We start from the raw sequence: 15,687 nt of genomic DNA on the forward strand, positions 1-15,687 counted from the left end.
AAAATGCTTGCATGACGGATGCAGGAAATATATCGTTGTAGCTTCGGTGGTTCCATTTCCACGAGCGATATATTTCTGGTGATGAATGTATTATATATTTTTCTTTGGCGTTATTCGGGAAATAGAAGAGAGTACGTGCACCAGATGCTGAAATTTATTTCTTAAGGATATGAGTTTCTCCCCGTTGCATTTTTTACACATTTCATTCTAGAAATGTTCATAAACGCGAAAAGAATAGACAACGAGATGGCAATAAATCTAAGCGAATGAAAAGAAAGGCATTGCATATTCACATTAGAGGTATAACCTGTTATTTAAAATCCATTACTTAAAGAATGTAATGGTATGGAGTGTAAAATTTAAGCCAGAGACCAAGCGCTGGGCCCTATGAGGTCATTCAGCACTGAAAGGGAAAATAAGAGTGAAAGTTTAGAAAGGTGTAACAGGAAGAAAACCTCGCAGTTGCATTATGAAACCATTATTGGGAGAGAGTGCAAAGTAAGATGGAAGAATGAGAATATGAACGGAGGCACAGCAAAAGGAATGAAAGGGGTTGAAGCTAGAGGCCGAAGGGACGCTGCAAAGAACCTTAAGCAATGCCTGCCGTGCAGCGCGTGAGGCGCACTGACGACACTACCCCTCTTACTGGGTTTTTATATTTTTCTCTAGTCATGGATCAGTTTCAATCCCCGTAGAGTCTTATAAAGTAAATCATTGTGCTTGCAGTCTCCCATACTATTGCCCAGTACTCCACTTAGAGGTAAATTTCAGTAAATTACGTAGATTATGCTGTTAAGTTACAAATTTGTTTTCACGATCAATAACAATTACTCGTCAAGAGGGAAACAGAGACAAAATGACAGACAGACAAACAAAGAGTCAGTCAAGAAGACACACAAAGAGAGAGAGAGAGAGAGAGAGAGAGAGAGAGAGAGAGAGAGAGAGAGAGAGAGAGAGAGAGAGAGAAATATGCTCATTCGAGCCCATAAAATCCCTAATAATCATTAGACGTCAAACGAGTTACAGTGGAAGAAGTCACACGGGGAAAAAGAAGATACAGAGGAAAATGAGAGTTTTAAATCATTTGCCTTGAGGATGTCAAAGAGTCAGGGATCCAATGAAAAATGGAGGGAATTAGCTGTAAAATAAGGCGATTATTTACCGCTTTTTTTAAATTGATATTTTCACTCGTGAAACGCTTAATTTCCCTCGCCAGTGGAAGTTTTCATAGCTTATGCAATCACCCGTGTCTGCTGTCTGTCCACCAGATATCTCGAACAGTTTTGGCCAGAATGGAATGGAATGCAATACAAAATTTAGGCCAAATGCCAAGCGCTGGGACCTATGAGGTCATTCAGCGCCGTAACGGAAATTGAGAGTTAAAGGGTTTGAAAGGTGTAACAGGAGAGAAATCTCTCAGCTGTTACGAGAGAATGCATGATGGAAAAAGGAGAGAATAATCAAGCCGCTTCTCCTATAAAATAATATTAAACCTTGAGAACACAATACTCTACAAGGCATTAGTACGAACTATCAGTATCAAACATGTTTAACACATAAGGTCGAAGTCAAGGACAACATCGCTTTCGAATGAATTCTATTCATCATCTTAATTTTTCAGCAATTATAACCTAAACAGAAAAAAATGTCACTATGCAATAAAGTACGGCTTGTGTACGCAAGATATAATCCCATATCTTTGTATAATTGATAAATATCTATTATATAAACCTACGTAAATATGAAGCTATATTTTGTACTTACGTAACAACTACAGTAACGGATTGTGATATCAACCAGTTCATTTGGTTTATGTACATCGTCTTTCTAGGAATAACACAACGTTGCTTTCGTCCGGAAAATTTATTTAAAGTTATTAAATTATTTTCACACATATGATAAGAGTTAATTTTTATTTCAAATTATTTCCGGCAACTTCAACCCCTTCTCCTCCCGATAACACAATAACACCGTAGTGTTATTGTCGATGAAGAACCATATATTGCATATTACAAAAAACCTGTAACTATCATATTAGAAACATTGCATTTATTAGAAAATACCTAAACGAAGATACTCTGAAAACAGCAATTTGCAACCAAATACTTTCGAGGCTTGACTACTGCAACGTAATATACTACGGTCTCCCTAACTACCTGCTAAGAAAACTGCAAGGAGTACAAAATACAGCCGCCAGGTTAATAAAATGACTACGTTCCCGTGACAGAATAAGCCCAGCACTAATTGAGCTACAGTGGCTACCAGTAAAAGCTAGAATAGAACATAAAATACTACTTACAGTCTTTAAACCATTAAAATATGATGAACCAACATATCTAAGAAACTGCTTAAGCTTCTATAAACCAGAAATGAATATTGTAATCAGACATGCAAGTGAATCATATAGGCTATTTGAACCTAGAACAAATTGTAAGTCAGGCGAGAGAGCATTTGTACACTGCGCGCCAAGACAACAAAAAAATACCGCATGAAGTGAAGAGCACACAAGAAGAATGCAAATTTAAAAAGGAACTAAAGACTCTCCTATTCTGCAGGAGCTACGATACTGACGACAAAACACTGAAAGACAATTATAAAATGTAAGAAGCACCTTATTTTGAAAACGCACATGGGTCCGCCTGAGGGAATTATCCCTGTGGAGGGCTGTACATAAAACCAAACAAAGTGAAAGTGAAAGTGAAGTGTCTGTCTTCCACATTTCCCAACGATGTCCAGTAGTCGAAAGACCCAGACTCAGTTTGTATAGTTTTCCTGACAAAATCTAATTATTCCAATGTTTCTTTAACAAAATTTGATGCAGATTGTAGTGGTTTTACGAAGTTCTGTTGGCATAAACAAATGATGTGCCTTTCTTAGAATTTTTATTTATAAACTTTATACGGTACAGGTCTAAATCATAATGCTTGCACCATGTAATAAGCGAAAGCTTAATGACTTGCAGATCGTGAAAATAAGAATTTCCTTTCATAAAAGCGAAAGGTATTAGCGCGTTCCTTTTGTTTTCGTGATAGGGTAACTTTTCTTAGTTATCGATAACACTGTTGCAGAGTGGTTTTAATTTTTCCCTGTAGAGTAGAGAGAGACAGACGCACATACTGATAAATAGACAGAAACAAAGATGGATTTAATAATCATATACAGAGAGAGTTACTGACAAAACATACCTGGTTTAATAATCATTACAGTCGATGGCCGGTAAAAAAAGTCGCAGGAAAAAAGTCACAATTTTGGCTATGAAAAAAGTCACAGGAAAAAAAGTCACACTAATTTATAGTGGCCGGTAATAAAGTCACAAGGAAAAATTCACAATATTTCTTAAATCATTATCTTTATTTGATATTTACATAATCCCCAACGGGCCTGTGCAAACACTCCGCAAACGTGGATACATACCAGGTTAAAACCCTTAGGAGTCACTATCTATTAAAGATTAATGTGACTTTTTCCTGTGATTTTTTTTTTTTTACCTGGATACACATAATCGAAACCAAGTTTACAGACTGCATAATTTAACATGTCAGCATAAACCCGATATAACCACCACACATCTACTGGTATTCGTCACTCATCTCGCCAAAAGCAGAACAGTATGAGACCTCACTAAACACACAAACTATGCCTAGGCCTATACTTGCTGTTCAGTTGAACTGAGTAAAATCCCAACCGCTAGAACGTATTATGTTATCAAGGAGTAGGATACAACTATCACTTCCTAGGGGGAATTTAACATAAGCTCAGCAAAGTAGCCAACTTCCACATGAAGACCACTGACTTGCTTAGGCCTATGTTCTTATACCGAATTCATCTCACAGGGCCGAGTAAGCACATCTTGTCAAAATATAAGATATTTTCCTTCAACAGCGGAAATGAGAGAATTAATTATATCTCGCCAGAATTTCTTATCGCTGACGCGTCATTTCATCCAAATTCAATAACTTGTCTTCGCTAATACCATAATATACCACGGAGAGCGAATCGAAATTTACAAAACACCCGAGAACTAGGCCTAGTAGCCATCGCACCTACCAAGATTTTATAGCATCCCAGACCTGTAGGTCTCTTTTATAACCTTCAAGTCGTCACCATCGACTTATTCGACGAATCAGTTCAAAATTCTGGACTCTCCCGTTCCTGATAAAAGACGAAATCACTATGGTATAAACGAGCACTAATCCGGGAAAACATACAAGCGACAATGACAAGCTTACAACAATTACCAGCTCGAGTCGTAATTGGTTAGATACAAGTGGTAAAACAGTAACAAGCAACTTACGTAAATAAGATGCAACCCAGGTCTCGCCTTTCCAGGCAGGATATATATAAAATATAAATGCACATTAATAAATCGGGGATAGTTTCACTTCTACCATATTACACTTGCCTTGGCCGATGGGAATAACGAGCCAGATGCCAAACAACTCTGAGACCGTTAACGACTTCTCCATCCGCCACACTAACTAGTTCCAGTTATTGCCCTCCATGTGAAAACCTATTTCCTATACAAACTGCTTGGATCCTAATCAACAACCCTTGTCGTTATCAAAACGGCGTATTAAAATCATGTTTCAAATAATATTACAGAATAAAACACATGGGTCAAATTAACTCGAATGCTTTTTAATGTTTTGAGTCAGTGTAACGATTTTTTTTTCCATTCAAGAGCTTTTTGTTTCATCCATATCTATGACAATGACAACCATCGACCAGTCTGGATTTACAGATTATAGGATACGATAGTGTGGCATTTTTGTGAGTCATAGCCTCATAATTTTGTGCTCAGCCACACCAGGATGTAAGAATGTAAGGTGAGCTACGCAGAGGTCGATTTTTCAACTCTTCCGCGCATGACGTCACATGTTGCCCTATCGGGACTTTCGGGAGCCGCTGGGCAAATAGTAGCCTTCTTCCCCTTGCGTGTGACAAACCGCAGACAGGAATTTTACGAATTTGTGATAATTCTTGCGGTTTTTGGAATTTAGTACGTTATTGACATTGTGATATGTGTTTTTTTATGCATGTTGTAACACAGAAAAGGAACAGTGTTTGAAGTGAAAAGGTTAACTTTCGCCGTTTCCCTGTGCAGGAGGAAGTGGGTGAGCATCAGCGAAGGAATTGAACATGAGCAGTGAATGCCAAAAACACAAGAGTATGTTCGGTTCATTTTCAATAAAGCGATTATGCAAGAAACCTCAGGTAGGAAGTGCTTAAATAATGCTCTGCAAAAGCAAGAAAATTGAAGGATGATGCCATACCGAAGCAACGTTTGCCTCTGCATGATAGTGCCACTGTTGATTCAGGTATTGAACATCTTGACTCTAGTGTGGCTTAGTCTACCTGTTACATTTAAAATTGTGAATAGATATATTTACTATAGGCTTATATGAATACTTCTGGCAGTTAAAGTGCGTAAATATATCTTCCGTTCGATTCTTAATGCAAGTAAACCATATTTGATTGGTTAAGAGTGATAAGATTGAAATTAGGCCTAGACCTATGTGTAGTTAAGAATAGCAGCAAAGGGGATATACGAATCAACGAGAGAGAGAGAGAGAGAGAGAGAGAGAGAGAGAGAGAGAGAGAGAGAGAGAGAGAGAGGAACACTTTATTGAAACTGTTTTCATGTGCAGAAAATGGGCTTATTATTTGTCAGGCAAAGGAAGGGGACGGTTATTTGAGAGAGAGAGGTTTTGCCTAACTGAATGAACCATAGGCTTATAAAGATAATTCTAGCAATTAAAGAGCATATACAGTACGTAATATCTTCCATTCGATTGCTAATGCGAATAATCCATGTTCACTGGTTAAGACTGACAGAATTGGAATTAGACCTAGACCTATGTTTGTTGAGAATAACTGCATAGAGAAAATGCTAGTCAAAACGAAAGCGGGAGAGAGAGAGCAAAATCTTATTAGAATTGTTTTCATATGTATAAAATAACCAGTTATTTGTTTGGTAAAGGAAGGGAAAGATTATGAGAGAGAGAGAGAGAGAGAGAGAGAGAGAGAGAGAGAGAGAGAGAGAGAGAGAGAGAGAGAGAGAGAGAGAGAGACTTTCTCGCATATAAATAAGGCTACTTTTATCAGGGTGTTAGGAAAATGAAAATGATAGTTAATTATATATGTGTATATACATGTTATATATATATATATATACATATATATAATATATATATATATATATATATATATATATATATATATATACACACACACACACACACACATATATATATATATATATAGAGAGAGAGAGAGAGAGAGAGAGAGAGAGAGAGAGAGAGAGGTGCTTCATCGTGGATGAGGTGATGCAAGAAGGGTTCAGCCCTCTTGTTTTTTGTAAATGTTTAGGGGTTAGGTAGCTGGCCCTACTTTTTGACGAGTATATATATATATATATATATATATATATATATATATATATATATATATATTATAATAACCAACATGCATTCTTATCTTCTTGATTTCTTCACACTGTTTGGATATGTTTGTCACTACTAAACCAACGATCCAAATGGAAGAATATGAAGCAGTTCTGGCGTCCTTGGTCACGTGAGCAGCGTGACCTCGCTCTGGTACTTTGGATGCGGGTTAGAATCCTGTTACGGACTTCAGAATTGCTTCATATTCTTCCATTTGGGTCTTAGGCTTTGTCATGGCAAGCGTGGCCAAAAAGTGTGAAGAAATTCCGAAGCACATTCATTAGCGACGACAATATTGACCAGAAACTTTTGATAAATATTTCATCCGGAACAGAAAAGCACAAGCTGAAACAAAATAATCTTACGTCCAGTGGTGAGCCTTTTCCCAGAAGAAAAATCTCTGTAGGGATCGTATTACCTTCAGTTGTATTCATTAGAAGATTTTTCCAAGATGTTTTGTCCCAACTTTCTTTAATCTGGGATTATAATGACAAATTGCACAAACCTTTTCCATTATGCCAGTGTACTAGAACATTAAGCAATGGGAAGTAACTGATGTAAAAATGACGACAACTAATACATATATATATATATATATATATATATATATATATATATATATAGAGAGAGAGAGAGAGAGAGAGAGAGAGAGAGAGAGAGAGAGAGAGAGAGAGAGAGAGAGAGAGGGAGAGAGAGAGAGAGAGTGTTAAGTTATGTATACCTTAGTTTGACTATAGCTGATTAACAGCTCTCTAGGCAGACCTGAAGGATCAGATTATTTTACGTGGCTCAGAACCAACTGGTTACCTAGCAACGGGACCTACAGCTTATTGTGGAATCCGCACCACATTATATCGAGAAATGAATTTTATCACCAGAAATGAATTCCTCTAATTCTCCATTGGCTGGCCGGAGACTAACTCAGAGTGCTAACAAACTGACTCTGCCAACGAGGAACAGAGAGAGAGAGAGAGAGAGAGAGAGAGAGAGAGAGAGAGAGAGAGAGAGAGAGAGATAATATGTTGGAAAAGGCATAAGAATCCCTAATAAATAAATCTAAGGGGATGGCAACAGAAGGATCCAAGGCTCTCCCGGTAGCAAGTTCCTGAGATGTATGCTAGTATTGCACCAACCCCGGTTAGGTTAGGTTAGTTTAGGTTAGATTAGTACCTCTAGCGTAATTTGGGTGTGAGAAACGTAATGAGATTATTTTCAAGAAAATTCTATGGTCGGTTTTTAAGATATGGCGTCCCCCCTTTTTTTCAGGGAAAGGTCCAGGTACTCGGTTACATCTCGGGAAAATGCCTCCGGGAAGGATACAATGATTGCGAAAGCTCTCTCTCTCTCTGACAGAATGAATCTCCCAGCAATTGTTTTTCGCTGGATTTTTATTAGTAATTTGTGATTTTTTCATATACCGTCAACTATGTTAGTCTCTGATAGACAAATTCATTTTATCTCTTGGGGGCACACCCAGCGCAGTATTTATATATTTTATGTATGTATGGATTTATATATGAACGAGAAATTATTACCAATGGTGACGTCATTATAGAATCTACGATGAATAAATAAATAGATGAATCAAAGAAATAAACGCTTAAAATATAACGACTCAAGCCAGTATGAAGTAAGAGACGCCGTTTCTTAATGAGAAGCACTAAATCCAAAGTTATCATTCAGTGGAGTTTCTCCCAAAATCCATCTAGACAAAACGAAGCCTTTTATTCATAATTTAGATACTCTTCGAAATTAGATATCTAGACTTTTTCCCCAATATAATTCCTATCATTTTTACGCTAGCCTTTTTCCCTGGCTCGGATAATCGGCCATCTCTTCCCCAAAATTGAAAAGAAATAAAAAGACCCCTCTCGGTTCTCATGTTCCCTTATCATCATCAGATCATTGTGACAATAACTCTGAATCGACGCAGAGTCAGCAGAAAATTAGGAAGCGTAAAAAACTAAGAAAAAGGCGAGAAGGCTCACGACACGGCATGAAGGATGCTATTCTTCCTTCCTCGTGGAGACCTGCCAATACTTCCACACAGCTTGGAAGGCTGCCTGAGTTTCTGATGTGCGACTGCTTCTTTGCTTGGCTTGCATGCAATAAGCATTAATTCCTTCGAGATTGAAACAAAAATTCCAGGCGACAAGGCGGCATAGTATGATTTTTCTTGTAACACAAAAATGAAAGTGTTTAATTATTACGCTGATAATAATTGCTTGTTTTTATTTTTGCGTTGTATCTATCTATCTGTCTATATATATAGATACATATGTACAGTATGTATGTATATATATATATATATATATATATATATATATATATATATATATATATATATATATACATGGTATTTTGTCATGTATTTTCTCTTTCAATGAGTGGAGTACAGTTTAACAACGTAATATTTGCGTTATCAGAGAGCTACTGAAGTACTCCATCCAAGGTTTACTTTTTTTCAAGGTTAAGATCAAATAAAACTTCAAGACAAAAATTCAAGAAAATAACTACACAACCATCATTAAATATGTGTGAAAAATGAGCCCAAAAGGGTTTTCACTGGCAAACACGACCTTACCATCCCTCTCACCTAAGGATGGGTTCTTTTTGGGATACCCTCAAGCAGCCACTGCCTGGTTCTCCCTAGTCACAGCGTGGGTGAAGAAGGGATTCGGGCGCTGATCATATGTATATATGTAGGCTACTGTGTCTAGGGCATTGTGTACTAATGCACTAGCCATTTCCTTGCGTCTATAGCTCATGAACGACCTTTAAAACCTTTATGAACCTTCAAAAGGCTCAAATCAATGTCAAAGATAATAAGGAAAGGCGATAAAAGAAGTCGTTCATCGATGCTGTTCAGTCTTACGTAAGAGCTAATGAATCGCAAAGGTAAACGTTTGTCCTGGTTCTCATCTCAGCTAATGCGGCAAAAGTTTCCTGCGATTCGTGTTTGCCTGCGAGGTTCCAGAGGAATGGAATCCCCCAGGCAAACATTTGCTAATTAGATCCAGACTACTCTCTCTCTCTCTCTCTCTCTCTCAGTCTCAGTCCGCGTTAAGCAACGATAATGTGAAAGCCTCACCAGCAGGCGATCTGAAGTTCAGTTTCCAAGTGGTAAAACATGATCTGGTCGTGTTCCCTTGGCATTATGCTTCCGTTGACTTGAGCAGAGAGTTATGTTTCTATTAATTGGTTACCGGTGTGTGTGTGTGTGTGAGAGAGAGAGAGAGAGAGAGAGAGAGAGAGAGAGAGAGAGAGAGAGAGATGTTTATCATAAAACAAAGAGAAATTGTGGCACTAGAGATTAGTCCCGAAAGCTCTCTTTGATGCACGATAAAAATTTCTCTCTCTCTCTCTCTCTCTCTCTCTCTCTCTCTCTCTCACTCTCTCACTCTCAGCTGTCAACCATTAATAGACACCCCATTCGAAATGTACCTAACTCTCTCCTCTCTCGAAATCTCTCTCTCCACTTTTTTGATGAAAAAATTACTACCATAGATCATTTGCTGCATCTACCCGAAAATGACTGTTTCTGGATTTCCTGTCTCATTTTATTTTGATTTACTTCAAATGGCGTTCCATATTAAAACGGGATATCTCAGTTTGCAGCTGGATATCCAGTGCCTGAATTCGGGGCGCAAAAAAGTTAATGGCGACATAAAAATGAATTAGTAAAAAATACTTGTTTTGGAATTGAACGTGGCACACACACGCACACACACACTCATGTATATATATATATATATATATATATATATATATATATATATATATATATATATATATATATATATTATATATATATATATATATATACAGTTGATGTGTGTGCATAATATAATTTATCATAAAATTTATACGTGGCATCCGTATACTTTCAAATATCAAACCTCTAATAACCCATTTAATATAAAATTCACATTAACTCGGGAATAATGTGTATGGTAAGTCCTCTTACTCTTGCCAAGAATCGAGCCTATGCCTTTTTGGGGTTGAGATGGGGACACAGTGACTTCATCCGCTCTGTTTGACGTTGAGTTTGTGACCTAATTTTTACTCTACTAACAATGAGACAAATAAATCCGAAACTTTAAAACAGTATTTGCCTGACTCTTACCAAATTATGACAAATCTATGCAGGCGTTTGTCAGTTACAGAATTGAACGTAAGTATGAGTAATCGTTATTACATGCCGTACTAAAAGTAATGCCGTACTAAAAGGCATCATCGGATATAACAAGTGCCATAATAAAGTAAACAAATCAATTTTAGAGTTTGATCTCTTATTCCAAATAGAGTATCTGTGATGATATACAACGCGACTCTTGGCAGAATGTAAAGAACAGACCCACACCAAAAGGGAACAACTTCCAACTTCGCTATTACACACACACTCTCTCTCTCTCTCTCTCTCTCTCTCTCTCTCTCTCTCTCTCTCTCTCTCTCTCTCTCATTTCCAGTTAATGACACTCAAAATGTAAGCTTAATGCCTCTTCGGTAATAATTTCATTCAGAACTCCTAGGAAAAATTCAACAGATAGTTATAAGTATGTGAACGAAGAGAAAAACAAGAGACAGCGAAGATAATTATAGTAAATCTTAAGGTGAAATGTTTAGTATATGGTTTATTCAGCTTCAAACTAGCAATAGTCTGCGTCTAACGATGGGAGTGCCATTTCGCTTCAGTCTAATCATAAAACTGTCCCAGGGAAAATCGTAACAATACTCCCAATGGCTTCATTAGTAATTGGTTAATTAATAGTTTTTACTATTTTCACCGTTGCCACTCGCCTTAAAACATAACTCATCTGAATTTCACTGAAATACTAACAGTAATTTTGCCCGATGGAAAAGGCCTCCGCTACAGTAAGCAGAGACGAATTTTGTTAATGAATCATTTCTTTTGGCTCATTATGAAGCGAAAGATTTTGCTGAATACTTGTTTGCGCCATTAGTTCGAAAAGTATCTTTTAAATAAAGACAAGATAACCAGAGTATATTTGTGATTATAATAATCATTATAGTATGTAAGAGATTTAAAATTTTATTGACGAAGACCAGAAGGTAAACCAAGGAGACGGTGAAATGTCGTAGTCACCGTTTACCCTTATGCTGGTCACATACCAGCACGGGCTCTTGCTGCAAGAGTAGCCAGTACCGAAGGGCCTACACTTTATAATAAATAAATAGATCAGTCTATCTGTCTGTCTATCCACCTATCTATCGATAACCCCTTTGTTTGCAATTTACAGTACTTATGTACAGAAAATGGGAGGATTTATAATGGTGGGGATTCGTGCGATTTTGTGTCTGCGGCTTTTGGTGACGAAAAGCAACCGAGGTTTTTTATGACGACGGGTATAATTCTTATTATAAATATTCTTTTTAAGTTATAACAGATATTCATTCTGAAAATAAACAATGTGGATGACTCGGCAAACAGAAAAGATGAAAATTTCATGTTCTGGAATTGAGAACAGAAGAAAGTGGTAAAGCCAGAAATGATCTGCATATGAAGAAAGTGAAAAGATGTTCCTTATCGCATATAATCGATAATTAAAACATGGCATTGTATTTCTGACCCTTATGTTGATTTCAGCATGAATTTCCCCGTAAAATGCAAATACACTATTGAAAATGGAAACTCGATAATTAAAGCATCTCAATTCCGGATCGGTGAATTTAAAGCATTCCTGTGAATTCCTTTATCGTAGCGGTATAAGAGGCGGATCTACCATCTATTAAAAAGTCAATCATCATAGATTTCTGTTATATGGCCGTAAAGTTAAAGTCTGTTCTTATTCCCCTGAATTATAGAAATTTATATTTGATGATATTACCGAAGACTCTTTGCCTTTAGCGTCCTTGCATGTCCAAACTTTACGAGTTCTTATGGGATCTCGGTCAATAAAATATAGCCATAAAACCGAGGGGGTTTTCATTTGCAAGGTTACATGAGATAATAAAAAAAAAAAAGGAAAGCAAAAGGAGCTTTGCCTTAAATTTGAGTCACTGACTTCGCCTGGCGTGTGTAATTGTGAACTTCTAAAGCGTAACGTCAAAGATTTTGAATGGGGTTTTTCGTACTTGTGGATTCTTTGGTTGATATCAACTGTTTACAGAGCATCGATCGTAAGCAAGGCAGTATTTATCTTAATGAATGATGAAAACATGTGGACGTGCAGCTGAACAGTTAGTCCTGCATTTACAGGTTTTGACAAGATTATTTTCGGAGACCAACAAAAAATATCTAAATCGTAATAATCTGCTCGGTAAGCCTGATACTAATTTGAATGTATACGAATATACACTGCAATAAATACTGAGTAATCTCAAATGTAAACATGCAATGTCTTCAACCACACGCTAATTTTATATATATATATATATATATATATATATATATATATATATATATATATATATATATATATATATATATATATATATATATATATATATATATATATATATATATATATATATATATTTTTATCATATCACCGTGATTCATATACAAGCACTAAGCTACAAACGTCCTTAATATCAATTCACTCTACCTCGGAATAATATATTTTCATATATGTTACCCGAAGGGAATTTTTAGTTGATAATAAGTTCGTCGTCTCGTGGGCTCGAACCACGGAAGACAAGACTCAGGATTACAGTGACGCGAATTTTAACCACACGGCCAACCTCACTTGCCACGGAAGACAAGAACTCCGGACTTCAGTGACGCGAATTTTAACCACACGGCCAACCTCACTTGAACTCAGGACTACAGTGACGCGAATTTTAACCACACGGCCAACAAGTGAGGTTGGCCGTGTGGTTAAAATTCGTGTCACTGTAGTCCGGAGTTCTTGTCTTCCGTGGTTCGAGCCCACTAGACGACGAACTTACTGTCAACTAAAAAATTCCCCCTCGGGTAACATATAGATGAAAATATATTATTCCCGAGGTAGAGTGAATTGGATAGTAAAGGACGTTTGTAGCTTAATGCTTGTATATATATATATATATATATATATATATATATATATATATATATATATATATATATATATATATATATATATATATATATATATATATATAATATATATATATATATTAACTTTTATCACATACACAATTGTTCTGTGCATTAGTAGAATTACTAAAAGGACCTCATTCAAACTGGATGGTATCTAATGGAGTTTTTATTCAAAAAGTTACAAGCTTTCTTGGACAAACAGTCCACATTATCAAGTATCCGTTTGTCCAAGAAAGCTTGTAACTTTTTGAATAAAAACTCCATTAGATACCATCCAGTTTGAATGAGGTCCTTTATGTATGTATGTATATAGATATATATATATATAGAGAGATATATATATATATATATATATATATATATATATATATATATATATATATATGAAAATAAGAAGGCCCATAAAACACTATTTAAACGTTGAAACCATATATTTCGGGCACTTGTTTCTGTGCCCTGTTCACTGGTAGAATATGGACAGGTGGAAAGTTACAATGGTATATATACAAAAACATGAAGGTGTGGCCTTAGGCCTCCGATGTTAAGGAGGTGGCGTTTCTTAAGAAGGAGGAGATTGACCAAATTCCTAGTGGTTTTGGCCTCATTAGCTCCCGTTTGGCGATGGATCTGGCGGTCGCGTTTCTTGGGTCATCTTCTTCAAAAGGGGTGCGAGGATTAAGGTGTCAATGGCGTCCGATTTCCAATGTCCTCCTGACAGGAGCTAATGAGGCCAAAAACCACTAGGGAATTTGGTCAATCTCCTCCTTCTTAAGAAACGCCACCTCCTTAACATCGGAGGCCTAAGGCCACACCTTCATGTTTTTGTATATATACCATTGTAACTTTCCACCTGTCCATATTCTACCAGTGAACAGGGGCACAGAAACAAGTGCCCGAAATATATGGTTTCAACGTTTAAATAGTGTTTTATGGGCCTTCTTATTTTCATATTACACTGTAGTATTACAGGAAAAGACATTCATATATATATATATATATATATATATATATATATATATATATATATATATATATATATATATATATATATATATATAATTTAAGAGTGTATATTCTAAAATCCTACCTCAGCTTTGCTGTTGCGAATCGTTTCCTTCCACTCTCTTTAGTGCCTGAGAAGAAATCTCTCAAGGAGCGAAATCCTCGAGATGGGAGGAAGACCTCCTCCTCACCCCGAGGGGGAGATGAAGTTGAAGAAGTTGACGCAGTTAATGGACACCAGCTTCTCTTCCACAACTTCTCCCAACTTCCTCTGCTCGTTTTGGGTGGCTTTTGGAAGAACACCTGCAGGAGAGTGTAAATGTAGGACAGTTAATTACATAAAACAGCTAAAAGAATATAATAATAATGAAGAAACAAATAAAACGAATGTATTATTTCTATAACAAAACCCGTTTACTATCACCGTATTTTTTCTTTTTCTTATTCTATTTGTTTCTTTCTTTGTCAGTGTTTGGCTGTCTTCGTGCGCTCTTTTTTATGCTTGCGCCAGAAATTGGATTTTTAAAGTCAAAAGAGTGCTTTAATTTTTCCTCTGTTAAATAAAATATCCATCAACAGTGCAACATTCACTGGATGTAAATTACTATTCAGTAAATAATACATGGTTTACTATATAGTTCTGTTCGACAGGTTTGAACTACAAGAATGAATTTTGAGGAGGCACTTGGCTGATCTCAGCAGTAGTAAGTCCAACTCATCGGGATTATTGTCAGTACTCTAAAGGTTTTAACTTTCTTAGATTATAACTACAATATTAAATCTTAATGTAAAAGGAATAATATAAAAATGATCTATTCAGTACTATTTGTATATTCCTTGTAAATGTAAAATTATTCTCAGCAGAGACGTCATCAATAATCCTTACCGCTGTGACGCCAAAAACTTGTCTTCAGTCAAGCAGTTAGTCGCTTGGTAGACGATGGTTCATAATAATTGGGATGCATCAGTCATGAAAAACTACTTTTCTAATCGTTATGAAGATAGATACGAAGGTGTGGTTTGGAAATAGGAGCAAGGCAGACAAGGCAAAGTTAGAGGAGTTGGATATCCGTTTGAAGACAACATAAACTGATGAAACGTACACCTCAAGCAATAATGATGCTAAAAAGGTCCGAAGGATTTGTGCCTGATTATCGGATGAAAATTCAGGCAGAAAACATTGAAGAGGAGTGAACA

General features: G+C 36.5%; 1 long non-coding RNA gene across 2 annotated transcripts in view; it reads right to left on the reverse strand.

Annotated features, from left to right (window-relative positions):
• The window catches only part of LOC136832109 (uncharacterized), a 71,336-nt gene extending 66,878 nt beyond the window's left edge, over positions 1-4,458 (reverse strand). Inside the window, exon 1 of one of the 2 annotated variants that reach the window (XR_010851057.1) lies at positions 4,295-4,417. This is a non-coding gene — a long non-coding RNA (uncharacterized lncRNA). Of the gene's footprint in view, positions 1-4,294 lie in introns of both variants that reach the window. The other variant, XR_010851056.1, reaches the window with a different exon arrangement.
• Between the last annotated feature and the right edge of the window lie 11,229 nt (positions 4,459-15,687).

The sequence above is a fragment of the Macrobrachium rosenbergii genome, chromosome 49 (genome assembly GCF_040412425.1).
Source record: "Macrobrachium rosenbergii isolate ZJJX-2024 chromosome 49, ASM4041242v1, whole genome shotgun sequence".
Taxonomy (NCBI): domain Eukaryota; kingdom Metazoa; phylum Arthropoda; class Malacostraca; order Decapoda; family Palaemonidae; genus Macrobrachium; species Macrobrachium rosenbergii.